This window comes from Jaculus jaculus, chromosome 10 (assembly GCF_020740685.1).
Source record: "Jaculus jaculus isolate mJacJac1 chromosome 10, mJacJac1.mat.Y.cur, whole genome shotgun sequence".
In the NCBI taxonomy this organism is placed as follows: Eukaryota; Metazoa; Chordata; class Mammalia; order Rodentia; family Dipodidae; genus Jaculus; species Jaculus jaculus.
This window is the reverse complement of record NC_059111.1, coordinates 76,822,946-76,838,119: the sequence shown is the minus strand read 5'-3', so window position 1 is coordinate 76,838,119 and position 15,174 is coordinate 76,822,946.

Here is a 15,174-nt window from a genome sequence, read left to right as displayed (position 1 = left end):
TTGATCCCTCCCTTTAACCTGCTATCCCTAGAAGTTGAAGTGGAAGTTATCCTTTGGGCTCTGTGTGTGAATAGAGTCATCAAATTATCGACAATCCAATCCAGAACACTTACATGAGCTGAAGGGAAGTTTTGTAATCAAACCTGAACAACTGGATTAAACCCAAACTCTCTTGTGGAATTGGATTTTATTGCCAATCTGTGCATAGGGGACTGAGTGACATCTGGCTCTTAGAGATCATCTATTATGTATTTTTCTGGACATGACTGGGTACTTTCTAGTGACTCTCTTAGATTATTACAGATGACCATTCTTAGCTCCTGATAGACAATGAAACAATAAGGGGGAAAATGGCTAAAACATTTTCCTTATGATTCAGAATACAGCCCTTGTTAAATCATATAGCTCCAGAATAGATTTTGTTGCAAAGAGAATGTTCTGTGCAGTCTTTCAAATGGATTCTTTTAGGGTGCCACTCCCCAGTATTTACAAAGAAAGTCTTGAAGGAGGAGCAGCGATCCCTCAGGCCATTTCTAGCAAAGTGGTGTACATTCAGTACCCAGGACACAAAAATGCTGTTGTAACTGCACCTAACCATTTGTCTGTGTGTGACATATTTTTGCCTTCAAATTGCAGCAGTATGGTTGTGTTTCCTTTCTGTTTGTTTTACCACTTCCCCTCTAAATATTTTGCATCATGTTGGAGACCTTGCCAAGCTACGGTCTGCTACTTGGAAGACCACATTCCTCTGGTTTGTGGCATTAGGTGGTTGCCATGGCAAGGGTTGTTTACCACAGGGGAACACTTCACAGGATGGGCAATTCCAACCTCTTCTCCTCCCCCACTCCACAAGCTCTGAGATTCTGACACAGAGGCCCAGATATGGCTTTGTCTAATCATAAACCACATTCCCGGAGCATGAACTTTGCTTTAAAGATAGGGAAATATTTGGCTCTGTTTATTTCTTTCAAACTGGGCAGTGCCCTCTTGACTATTATGACTAATCCACTTGTCAGAGCTGGAATCTCCTAACAGCTCTTTCCTCCAGGTAAATCACATCAGTCAAACTTGTGAAGAAAAAAAAAGAAAAGAAAACACGAAGACCAAAGGGTAACCTTATAGTAGACCTAGCCGCTCCGTTTGATGGAGGTCTCTGTTGACCATGAGGGTATGTTTCCTAGAGCAGAGAAGCTTAGTCAGAACCTGTCAGGTCTTCCCCCTCACATTCCTGCAGAGGAACAAGTCAGGAGAGAGATAAGAGCTTAAGGTTGACACCCTGATTATGCCTACCTTTTTATTTGTTAACTGTGGAAATTGACTTCATCCAATTAATAAGAGCAGGAAACAGTTTTTGTTTTCTCTTTGCAGGAAAACATGAAGTAACGGTTTTATCTTAATTTGTCAGGCATTGCCCAAGAGACTACTACAGCCATATGGGCTTACAGCCAAAACAATTCCTTTAAGGCCCAAGCATTAACACCCAGATATAAAAAGAATGCTAATTGGTTTTCCAGCTGAAAAATAATAAGAAACTTTGTGCCAAAAAATGCTGTATGTCATGGAAACCCCAAGTTTACACAATAGGAGCTGATTACAATCTGGGGGCTTCATTTGTACTCATACGGAGAGCTAAACAAAAGGAGGTGTTTCACCCTCTGCCTTTGTAGAGAGCCCCTGCGCTAGATCTCAGTCTGCTGTTGCACCAGGCTTCCCACAGCCTTCCTGCCAAGTCTCCAAGATTTTTCCTGGCTGCCATTCAGGAAAGTACAGCTCTGTCCGTAGCATGGAAACTTAAAAAGGCTTGCTTGGATACTCTGAAGTATATATAAACACCACTTCATGTATGGAGAGGGCGGGTTCTGCATAGGCTCTTGCCCCTTGCCTCTTAAGAAAAAAGAATGGGACAATTTCTAAAGTGTGATTGAGATATTAAAAAAAAACTATTAGAGAGAAGAAAAAAAAAAAAAAACTTTAGTATACCTTTTATTTAAAAAGTTTTCCACCTTACTAACTTTATTCATATCAACTAACCTCCAAAAATACATCAAGTGGGAATTGAACTGGGTTGCTTGGGATATCTTCAATTTAAGGGCTGGTTTCAGCATTGCTGGAAGATACTGGATAGCTACTAAGTAGCACTGTGACGTTGCTGGAGTGAGCGATCTTTGGCCCTGCTGGTGCTCTCGCACACACTTGCTGATTGGCAGCTTGCCTACAGCGTCATTTTGTAACTCTGGGACCCGCTCACCAATGAGCTGGTGGCCAAACTACAAGGATTTCATAACCATTAGAATGCTGCTGTCATTTTATTAATACCACTGCAAATTTATGGTGTGTCACTAATATTGCTTTCACTGATTTTTTAATTGTGATCAATACAAGATCAACTCACTATTCTGACACCAATAAAATTCATAGGTCTAGTCATGGATATACAGGTACAACTAAGTTTACAAGATTTTCAATATTTTTATTTCTTATTTGAAGGGGACAGAGAGAGAGAAAGGGGGGATAAATATGAATGTGCCAAGACTTCTTGCTACTGAAAACAAACCCCAGACATGATGTTCTATTTTGTGTATCTGGCTTTTTGTGGATACTGATAAATCAAATCCTGGACTGGAAGGTTTTGTAGGCAAGCACCTTTAACCAGTGTGCCATTTCCTCAACCCATAAAAGATTTTTATAAGAATTATTTTGATGAAAAAACTGAAACTTATTCTCAAAACAACTAACTGATGGCAGAAAATAAAATATGCCATAGTCTTTCATTGATGTATATTAAGTAAATTGTTCTGGGCAGAAACAGGCAAGCCAGCTATCTCTTTGTTGTTATTATTTTCTTTTGTTCATTGCTTTTTGTTTCTTGTTATTAGTACATTCTGCTGTTGCTATTATATATACATTAATTTAGGATTTTTAAACATCAGGATTTTTACCTACAGGAGAAGTTAAGGAGCAGAAGAGACATTGAGCCAGACTAGTGTCCCAGGGCTCCCATGTGTGATAGTTAATATCGATTATTGTGGTGATTTGATTCAGGTGTCACCCATAAGCTTAGGTGTTCTGAATACTAGCGTCCCAGCTGATGGAGACTTGGAATTAATACTTCCTGGAGGAAGTGTATTGTTGGGGGCAGGCTTATGGGTATTATAGCCAGTTTCCCATTGCCAGTTTATGGCAAACTCTCCTGTTGCTGTCGTCTGCCTTATGTTGGCCAAGAGGTGATGTCCACCCTCTGCTCATGCTATCATTTTCCCATGCCACCATGGAGCTTTCCCTTGAGTCTATAAGCCAAAACAAGCCTTTTTCCCTCATACCATTCTTGGTTGGGTGTTTTCTTCCAGTAATGACAATCCAACTGCAAGTGTAAAGTTGGCACCAAAGTGGCATCATTGCTGCTAGACACTGGACTATGTGACTTTTGGCCTTTTGGGGCTGAGTTTTGAGAAGAATGTGGCCCATTCCATAGGCTGAAATCCAAGAATGAATAAAAATTTAAAAAAAAAAAAACAACACCAAGCATTAGCACTTGTCTCTGCTTCCTGACTGCAGATGCAAGGTGACCAGCTGCCAGGATGGACTGTATCCCTTTAAACTGCAAGCCAAACAAACCCTTCCTCCTTTAAGTTTCTCGTGCCAGGTATATTGTATATTGTCACACTAAGAAATGTATCTAATACTCCATCCTTCCACACAAGCCCCAGTCTCCCTGAGCATATTCAATTCTCTGTGATTTTGTACTTACTCTTTTTTGGTAGTGCAAGCTCCCTTGTCTTTATCTTCCAGGAGCACCCTCAATCACCATTTATTTTTGAAGCCCCTTGGATCATCCTGGCACCCTTTAGTATTTCACTTTGTTATGGTTTGGATATAAAAATGTCACCTACAACTGTTGTGTTTGAATACTTGGTGGTGCTATTTCCATAGATTGTGGCACCTTTAGAACATGTTGCTTAGCTGGAGGAATTGAGTCTTTGCGGGATGGCGGTGGGGGGGGGTGAGGGTTGTAACCTGGCCTTGCTTCTGGGTCCAATCTTTGTGCCCTGACTGTTGACACAATGTGACCAGCTGCCTCATGCTCCCATTCCACATTATGAGCCATTCCATAAGACCATCATGCAGTCTGCATTACCTCAACTCATGAGCCAAAATTAATCCTCTGCCTTGAGGTTGCTTCCTCTCAAGTATTTGGTCATAGTGGGAAAAAAGTAACAACATGGAACTCTCATTGCTCTTATCAATTCCATATGATAAGCAAATGGAGGTTAAGTCGGTTGGGAATTGAACTTGGAACCAGAAATGAAGGAGCAGAAGGGATTTTTTTTAATGTAGTGTGTAAGTGTGGGTTCATATATGTCATGGCATGTGTGTTAGAGGCTAGAGGACAACTTCCACTTAATTTTTAAAGCAGGGTCACTCATTGTTCATGAACCTCTGGGAAATTATAACTTTCTGTGTTTCTTACGGCCTTTTCACTGTCGAAGTTCCTGGAGTCACAAAGGAGACAGATGGGCACTACTCACCACTGTAAACATTTATATCAATAAATTAAGTCTGAAACATTTGACTATCACGAGTGAGAATGATTTATATTATGCCACATGACTCTGAGGCATGCTGACAGAGCAGGAACAAGTAGATTAATGAATGATCCATTGTAGGCTCCACAAATATTCAGTACACATGATTTTGCTTTTTAAAGATATGTTTGTCTAAAACTATGAAATCTCATCATCATATGAATTTTAGAGAGCAAATGTCCTGGCTAATTGGAACTGTGCTGTACTGAGAAGATACCTGGAGGAGAATGGCCTGAGTCTTACTTAGCAAATGGAAGAGAATCTGTTTAAAGATCTGACAGAAGAAAATAGAGGACAAATGATAGGCATAATGTCAAGAGAGTATGAGGCACTGAAGAAGAAGCAAATAGTTCTGATTTACTAGAATATGTGGTATACATTGGGGAAGGAAGAGGTGACTATAAGATAGACTAAGTCAGAATTATGTTACATTAATATGAATAAGGTTGGATTGTTCCTTAAGAAGTATAGAACATTAAAGAATTTTAGTAATCAGATTCTGCTGTGACCCAGATCATTCAGATATGGCTAGATTTATTAGAAGGCTATTGCAGGTGTGAAAGGGGCAAGGGTCAAGCACTGTTAAATGCTATTGAGAATCCCGATGTTGTGTTAAGCTTCCATAAATTGTGCTTGTGTTGTGGATATATGGATTTGTGTGCAGCATACATTTGTGTGTGGCCACACACGCACATATGTGTATGGACATGTGAAGGAGAGAGGATGACCTCAAGAGTCATTCCTCAGGTGCTGGCCATCTCTTTTCTTTTGTTGTTTTTTAGACAAGCCCAACAGACTAGCCCTTTTCTTTTATGAGAGAGAGAGAGAGAGAGAGAGAGAGAGAGAGAGAGAGAGAGAGAGAGAATTGGTGTGCCAGGGCCTCCAGCCACTGTAATTGAACTCCCAATGAGTGTTCCATCTTATACGCATGTGCAACCTTGTGTGCTTGCATCACCTTGTGCATCTGGCTTATGTGGGAACTGGAGAGTCGAACTTGGGTCCTTAGGTTTCACAGGCAAGCACCTTAACTGCTAATCCATATCTCTAGACCCTGTTCATCTCTTTTTTAGTCAGATCTGTCACTGGACTGGAGATCACCAATTAGGCTAGCCTGACTGGCCAATGAGCCCCAAGGCTGTGTTGGCTCCACATCCCTAGTGCTAGGATTACAAGCACATGCAACCACCCAGGCTCTTTTTTAAAAGACATGGGTTCTGAGGATAAAACTCAAGTCCTCATGCTTGCACAGCTTGCGTCTTACTGACTGAGCTGTCTTCCTAGCACCTCATTAAGTCTTTTTTATGCAATCAATTTTTGACATTTTTTTGTAAATGTCCAAAACTATGGTGAGTGGGCCTCTTAACAGATCCTTCTCATGCCTAACAGTCTTGAGGTGGTAACTGCTCAAAGACAACTGTACCCTAACTTCAAGTGATATTGTAACTATGGCTGTCATACATGAGTCCTACATCAGGAGATCTGTTCCAGCCACAGCCTGTATCAGTGTCAGACCTTCACTCCAGGCAAGAAGCCTTGAAGAACTTCGGATGACCCCCTTCCTAGAGCTACTCCAGGTAACTCCACCCGTGGCTGCTCTGGATCTTGCAGAGACTGCCTTCCTCAAGACTAAACAAGAAAGAATACTTACCTAGGACTCAGAAAAAAAGCTCGTAGCTGACAGAAGGGAGGACTGAACATAGACTTGGTTTCAACTGGTCTTGATAAAGCTAGAAGTTATTCTACAGTTGACACAGGTGACAATCACCACATTCGCATGCCACACCTGTGCCACACACTCCTCCTGGCTCATACCTAAGCTGTTCATCACACTTTTGGAAGCAGCATGTGAACCTCCTTCCATGCTGGCCCCTGGTTGCAGCAGCAGGTCCAATAAAAAAGTTTCTCCTGTATGCTATTTCTTTGCTAATTTGTGATTTTTAGCATTCATGGAGCAGACATAGCTGGTGACACAAAAAGAGATGGTGGGCAGCTGTGACTGCAGAGGGGACAACAGCCATTACTCTGGCAGTGGTAGCAGCAGCAGCAACAGTAGTCATAACAAGGCAGCTGAAGGGTTCCAAAAATTGGCAGACGGAAGCAGTAGCAATGAAGGTATAAGGTTAGAGATGGTAAAAGGAGGTGAAGAACCAAGACTGAAGGAGGCAGAATCTTATGAAGGAGAGATTGTACACCCTGGCCAAGGAAAAATTCCAGGAAACTCAGGGTCCTCACACCCAAGGCATGGGAGCTGTAATAGTAGCTGTTTCTAACTGCTGCTGAAAGGCAATGATTTCATTAGCTGGGCCACTGACAATGTCCAGCATAATGAACCTCCAGCCTGAACACCTAACTAGAGCATCAGTGTCTGGCTTACAAAGCCTAGAATCATAAAAGTGTCTACTTCTCAGAGTTTAATGTGCTACACCTCTGAGTCTGCCAACCCAGGCAACATTGGCACCCAAGGGCCTAAGACTAGCCACCCTAGAATAGCTACTCTTCATCTACTTGTGATTTCCATCTAGTAGATCAGGACACCCCAGTCCTGTCATTGGTAACCCAGGGATTGGGGCTGTAGGTCAGAGGTCAGACACTTGCTTAGCTAACATTAGGTCCCAGGTTCTATGTCGCAAATGTGTGTACGCACACACATATAGCCCCCCCCCACACACACACACAGATAGAGATAGAGACAGAGACACACAGAGAGATTGGATAGCAATTATAATTATTCAAGGTAGTAGAATGAGGGTATGATCTACGGCCATGGCAATTTGATAGGAAAGAGGGTGTAGACTAGAGTGGATATAACCACAGCACTTGTGCTTAAATAGAAAAAAGAAAACACACATTGAACTTTTTCAATGAAGTCTTCATTGCTGTTACCACCATCTATTCTAAACATATTCACACTCACTAGCAGCCTAGATGGAGGAAATGAAAGGCCTGCCGCAAATGTGGCAATAAACTCCCAACACCACAGTACATACCACCCTCTGCTGTGTCACAGGCTGCAGAGGCCCATTTTGAGATCATCCCCAAGGTACCTTGAAATTTTATATGAAACAAAATCCTGTTCAAATCACTAAAGGAAACACTACAATCTATTTTTTCTAGCATAGAACTCCAGGATTATCCTTAATATATTATTAATGCCATAATACAGCTCATAAATCCTGCCTTTTAAATGATCACATCCATCACAAAGACTTACATAACAGTAATGGTAGCCAGAATCACTTTTCCTTCTCACAGAAATCTGCCTTTTTACATTTCTAGATATTCAATCAATTCAAACTAGCATTAAAAGTTTGATTTTGTTTCCTAGTTACCTTCTAAGCTTTGACGACTTCCTTTTCATTCTGCATGAGGAGAGAGCCTAATGTCACTAGGAAGGTGTCACTGAGCTGTTACTGTCTCCTTAGCCCATGGGCCTTTCATGCTCACAGGGAGCAGCGATGGGCAGCAAGCAGGAAGACAGGCAGAAAAGATGGAAACTAACTGAGGAAGTATGTGCAGATGGGCCTGCACTCTGCTCTGAGTTACTCCATGTTTTATGAAACCACTGTGGTTTTCAGACTGTGCCTGGCCCTGGGAGAATCCATTTTATTAATTTATTCATGTACAAGAAGAGTGAGGGAAAGAAAAAGAAAGAGGGACAGAGAGAGATGCCAGGGCTTTTTGCCACCACAAACCAACTCCAACTTCAGACACATCCAGCCCCTAGTGCTTTCTGCATCTGGCTTTACATGGATGCTGGAGGATTGAATGCAGACCATCAGTCTTTGCAAGCAAGTGCCTTTAACTGCTGAGCCCTCTCTGTAGCCCCAAACAGACTCCATTTTGCAAGTATCACTTGATCCAGTTTTGTGTGTTATTGTAGAGGCAAGATGAATGCACTTTATTGTGTATGTAGAGGGCACCCCCTGTCTATTACCACCCAGGAGGCACAGACTGATGACAAACTTATTCCTGAAAGTAAAAAAGTATTACCCTATAAACTTCTCACAGAAGACTGGGATGATATGCGCACACGGGCACAGAAAACCATAGTGGAAAATCCAAGCCTAAAAAATTGTTTATCGTGCCAGACCAAGGAAAGGGTGCGGGGTGGAGTGCCTTCACCCCACAAAGAAGAGACACTTAACATTTTGATGGTGACAGCAGCTACTCATTGGTCATCTGCTCACCCTGTGTGTGTGTGTATGTGTGTATGTGTGTGTGCACGCGTACACATATGTGCCAAGGATTTGACAGACAGAGTGCCCCTGATTGTCCCAAGGCTTTAGCTTGGCTTGGTCTGCACTGCTAATGTGGTCTACTCAAACTGCTGTCTGTCCATCTACCCATTGGCCTATCTGGGCCAGGTCCTGCAGTTCGCCTTTTGTATCTATGGCCTCCATCTCTCTGCAGCTCTGCTCAAGCCTGAAGCTCCTGGGTCTTGGTGTAAACCTGTGACACTGTGGCCTCCTCATGCAGTCTTCAGCAGTTCTCCAGCAGGGTTCACTACATCGTCCTCTAGACTCCACCCCTGCAGAGACTCTCTTTGCATCTGTCATCCTTCTGCCTCTGTCTAAAGTAAAGCTTCTTTGAACTCTCACTAAAGCCACGTTTCCCCTTTGTAGCCACCTGTAACATACATACATGCATACATGTATCTATACATACATACACACACAGAGAGAGAGAGAGAGAGAGAGAGAGAGAGAGAGAGAGAAAGAGAGAGAGATACAATTGCTGTGTGATGTGTCATCTGAGAGTTAATATTACTAGTTAAGATTACCTTGACCAACTATTAATGAAAATCAGGACTATTTTGTAACTTGCAGCCAACAAAACTGATAGGGTTTGTGCATTTATTGCTATTTGTGATTTCTGACATTGTGGAAAGACACAAATGTATCTGTCTGTTCCTGTTATACTGACAGGTTGCTTAAAGTGAAGCTTAGGCTAAGTCCACTGTAAACCTGATTCTTCATAGATTAGGTGCTAACAGTGACTTCTTAACCCTGGATCTAGAGCCCAAAGTATGGGTGTCTGGAAGAATCAGCCTGAGACGAGTGATGGCTTCTTTCTCATTTACTGAGAGATCCGAGCACACGCAGCCCTAGTAGCAAACACTCTGTATGGCAGATGAACGTAAAGAAGGTCAGAGGCTAAGCATACACTCATAGTCCATGTTTTGGTGCTCTAAGTCTAACATAGCCTACTTTGATCCTTAGCTAATTCAGTTATCTGTTTCCAAGATAAGAAGTGAATTAGAGGCAGGCATTTGGAGAATCACAGGCAGATTTGAGAACTGACAACATGATAGCAATGGAAAATCATAAAAATAGAATGTAGACACAGGATTGTGCTCTGCTTTATAACACATTGCAAAAAGAAACCGATAAAGTCATGGTTCACTATTATCAAAAAAGAGTAAATTAGGACTTGGGCCTTTTTATTTAAAGCACAGTTATTTGTTCTCTTACAAAATGACTATCAAAATTTGTTAACAATAAATAGGGCCTAGGAATTCAAAGAGCTTCACTGCTTGTAAAATATGAAATATTTACAATGTTTCCTTCTGTTATAGCTTCTGACACTAAGCCTTGTACAGAATTTCCAAGGAGACCCTGGCCATGAGTATCTCTCTTAGGTGAATTCTCAGAACTGCCCATCACACCTGCTAGTGAACACCTTATGGCCTCTGTCATCCATTAATGCTGTCCTGTTATGCAAATATTCTTTGCTTTTACTTAACATCTGTATTTACATTGATAACCTAATTGTTTTTTAAATTATAAAGAAAATCATTCATTTTCTCTTTGAATAGTTCTAAATAAAAATTTCCCAAACCTTTACAACTTTTTTTTCTTTTCTTTTTCTTTTTCTGTTTTTGAGGTAGGGTTTCACTCTAGCTTAGGCTGACATGGAATTCACTCTGTATTCTCAGGGTGGCCTTGAACTCATTGCAATCCTCTTATCTCTGCCTCCCAGGTGCTGGCATTAAAGGCATGTGCCATCACACCTGGCTCCTTTACAACTTTTGTATAAAATATTAAAACACTGAAAGGAAGTCAAGAGACTTAAACTTAAAATATTATAATTATTGATAACTTGACATAGAGTTTATGCCTATATCAGTATGGATAAAGTTTTGTTTCAAATGTGTTGAAGAACAATCCCCTTAAGCTATCATAAATACTATCACCAACTTTTTTTTTTTTTTTTAGGTAGGGTCTCACTCTAGCTCAGGCTGACCTAGAATTCACTATGTAGTCCCAGGGTGCCCTCGAACTCATGGTGATCCTCCTACGTCTGCTCCCCGAGTGCTGGGGTTAAAGGCATGTGCCACCATGCCTAGCTCTATCACCAACTTTTGCAGTAGACATTCATACTAAAAATGTAGTTGAATGTGAAGTTTAAATTGATATAACAGTTTACTCAGAAGTTGTAATTCTTTAGAAACAAATGAATTGATTTAAATGTCAAATTTACTCTTAGAAATGACTTCATTGTTATATAAAGATATGTGTGATCCCTAACTCTTAAGGTTACTTACTTACTCATTCACCTGCTTCTATAGTTGGTGGTTTTCATCTTATCTATAAGGATATCAGAATTAAGCACTATGATGACTAATGATAATGGCAGTTTGTTATTGGCTACTCCCAAGTGACATGTTCAATACTTTTTGTAAATTTAAGTTTTGTAACTATAATCTGAGTTGTTTCCACACAATGCTATTTATGTTTGGCTAAAAAAAAAATAAAATAAAATTTTTGTTTTTTTATAGAACTAGTTTGTGCATTTCGGGATAGTTAACAACAAGTTTGACTTCTATCATAAATGCCAGCACCTTCTCCAAGTTTTGACAACTAAAAATGTCTCCCAGCATTGCCAAATATGCTCTTACACTTGTGAAGGAAGGAACAGAGAATTGGGAAAGAAGCAAGTGAACCCCAGTTGAGAATCCTTGCCCTAAACATACTCACAGTTCACTGAATTAGCAACATATTACTGTTCTTAAGATATAATATCCCCAAAAGTTTCTGCTAACACTGAGATAGCAAAACAGAACACCATTCCCTAACATTACCTCTAAGATGTAATGCTTGGTTCTAAATCTACTACCTATAAAGCACCCTGGTAGAGATGGGCCCAAGGTCACCAGTTGCGTGTCTTCCATCTCTTCATAGGACTAGTATTTCTTTACTCTTCATTGGACTTAAGCCTTTTTGACACAGTTCTGTACATTTCAGGCAGGTCCTTCAGTAGATGTTCTGAAGACAGTTCTTTTATCATGGAGGCAACAGTGGAATGTATTTTATACACCTGTAGACCAGTGAGCCAAGATGGGGGCAAGATAGTGACTCACCTCATCCTGTCTAAGACTAGGTTTAATGTCTTTCCTTTAAGCACATATTTATTTATTTACTTATTTATTTGAGAGAGAGAGAGAGAGAGAGAGAGAGAGAGAGAGAGAGAGAGAGAAAGAAGCAGACAGAGGAAGCATGGGCCTGCCAGAGCCTCCTGCCATAGCAAACAAATTCCAGATGCATGTGCAACTTTCACCTGGCTATTCATGAGAACTTGGGAATTGAATCTGAGCCATCAGGATCTGCAGGTAAGTACTTTTAGCTGCTGAGCCATCTCTCCCCAGCCCCTCCCCCCTTAAACAGCATCCTGAATGGCTTGGAACTTGTCCAGGTCCTCCTGCTTCTACATCTTGAATGCTAAAAGTCCCGGGTGTTTTCTTTTCTTCCAGAGCTGGGTATTCTCACCACCACAAAAAGCTTTTACTCTAATCAGGAAGGAAGCAAGGCTGCTTGCCTTGAAATTTTCTCAACAAAGTACTGGGAATTCTAGCTAGAGCCTTACTGAAGAAATAAAAAGCATCCAAATTGGAAAAGAAGAAGTTTTCTGTTATCAGATGCTATTATTATGTATAAAAAGTACTCCAATGATTATACCCCCCCCACACTACTGTTAGAATTGATGAATTCAGCAAAGCAACAGGATATGCAGCAGCAGCATGTAAAAGGCAATTGCATTTCCATGTAGAAGGAACAGTCTGAAAAGAGAATGATTCAGATAACTTCATTGGAACCACAAACAATTAGAACACTTCAGAGTTGATGTTAACAAGGTGAAAGACCTGCAAATGAAAAATGCAAAACATTGCTAAAAGATAGGAGCAGATACTTAACACCTCAAAGCATAGAAGAAGTGCCATTCAAACCTAGAATGGGTTAGCAGTGCACACCCACACTCCAATACTGAACAGCTAACAACAAATAACAGAAAACACTGAAAGTGGAGAAATCAAATTCTTGGCAGGAATGTTGGATGGGTGGCCCACTGTGGAAAAAAAGTGTGGCAATTTCTCAAACAATTAAAACTGGAAGTGCCATCCTGTGATAGTTAGCCTTGCTTGTTAACCTCTGGAGATTCAGAATAAAGATGGAGACAAGCCTTGGGCTTATTTATCAGGGAGTGTCCAGATTAGGGTGAGATAGGGAGATCCATCCTAATTGTGGGAAGCAGCATTGAATGAGCTTGTGTCCTAGGTTGAGTTAAAAGGAGAGAGATGAGCACCAGCATCTATCTCCCTCTGTTTCCTGACTGAAGAGGTAATGTGACCAGCCGCCTCATGTTCCTGCATTCATGACATCCCCACCCATGATGGTACTCTCCAACTATGAGCCCAAATTCCTTAAGTTGCTCTTGTCAAGTGTCTGTCACAGCAATGAGAAAAGTAACTAATTGATACATGATCTATCAATTGTACTTTGAGATATAGAGCCAAAAAGTAGAAAAGAGAATCTATCTGATAGTGGTATTATTGACAGTAATCAAAACATGAAAACAATCCAGGTGTCCATGAATGGGTAGGTGGATAAGTAAAATGTGGTCTGTAAAAACAGTTGAGTATTTATTATTCAGCCTTCAAAATAAAAAAAAATAATGTTAAAGGATGCTGGAATGTGGATGAACCTTGTGCACATTATGCTAAGTAACATAATGCAGTCACAAAAAGATTATTACTCTGTGAATCCACTGGTATGGGGCAGTACAGCACCTATTATCATAGAGCTAGAAAGTAGAACCATGGTTCCAGGGCTTTGAAGAAAGGGGAGGGAGTTACTGTTTAATGGAAAGAGTTTCATTTTTACAAGATGAAAAGAGTATATGTAAATATGATGAGACCACTATATTCATCTCAGTGTTATGCATTATTGACCTGTCCGGAATACTGCTATACCAACTATTAAAACCCATGTTGTTAGGCTGGAGAGGTGGCTTGTCTGCAAAGCCAAAGGACCTCAGTTCGATTCCCCAGGACCCATGTAAACCAGATATACAAGGTGGCACATAGACCTGGAGTTTGTTTGCAGTGGCTGGAAGCCCTGGTGTACCCATTCTCTCTCTCTCTCTCTTTCTCTCTTGCTCCTTCCCTCTCTCAAATGAATAAATAAAAATAAAATATTAAAGAAAAACATTGTTAGAAAGTAAGGAGCCTACACAGAAGGGATGAGGGGCAAGTGGTGGGGGTTATGTTGAATCAACACATAAGACCTCATGTGGAAACAAGACAAAAATATTTAATATTTTATTGAGCGATGAATACAGTAACATGTAAAAGAGCTAAAAGATCAATATACACACACAGGAAACAAAGCTTGGGAGGAGGAGAGGTGGGAAGCAGTGGGTTCACTGAATTCCTTGAATTGGAAACAAAAGGATATAACTTAAGCTTGACTAATCAAAAATAGTGTTAGTAAATATAACAGAATATAGTAAAATAAAAAACAATTGAAACTACTAACAGAAACTGAGGAAAAAAGGTTAAAGAGGAGATAGGGAAAGGAATGTAATTTTAATAGCATTCAATTTTTAATAATAATAATAATAATAATACTTTGTAATATTATCTAATAATAATAAAATCAGCTTATCATTGTTTTTGTCCACCACGTAATCACTCAATTGTCTAGAGACATTCCAGGGGAATATCTGCAAATCATATATGTAGGAAACTAATTCTGAACTACTTTAGGACTACTTGCCCCTCTTGGCTGGGAAGAACTTGAGACATTGAATGCTAGTTTGTGTTATACATTTTGGGATCGATGATCAGTGGACCCTAATTCCCATGGAGGATGTAGCTCCTTTTATTCTTCCTTTGAATACTGGTGAATTTATGTATTTCAGGATCTTATTATAATGAGTGCTTTGAGATCTTTATACATTTTGATTCCTTAAGTATAAAACATAGAATTTTATTTTATCCCCACAAGAGTTCTGTGACCAGCTGGTATGGGCATTACTACTTTGACTCACATAACTTCATTCTTCCATCGTAGTACTTTTAAGATATGGTGGATTGAATAGCATTGAAACATGCAGGCAGATTTTGAAAATGTAAAAAGCACATTACCCAGGAGGAAAAAGGAACCATCACAAACAGGAAGTCCTTGTGAATGCCTCTGCTATAACCTTCCTCGCCCTGCTTGTTCAAATTGAACAATACGTTGTTAAAGAAGTGTGTGCCACAAAGAAAGTTTTTGCTGGGCAACAACAGTAAGAAGTAAATTAGAAGAGAAGC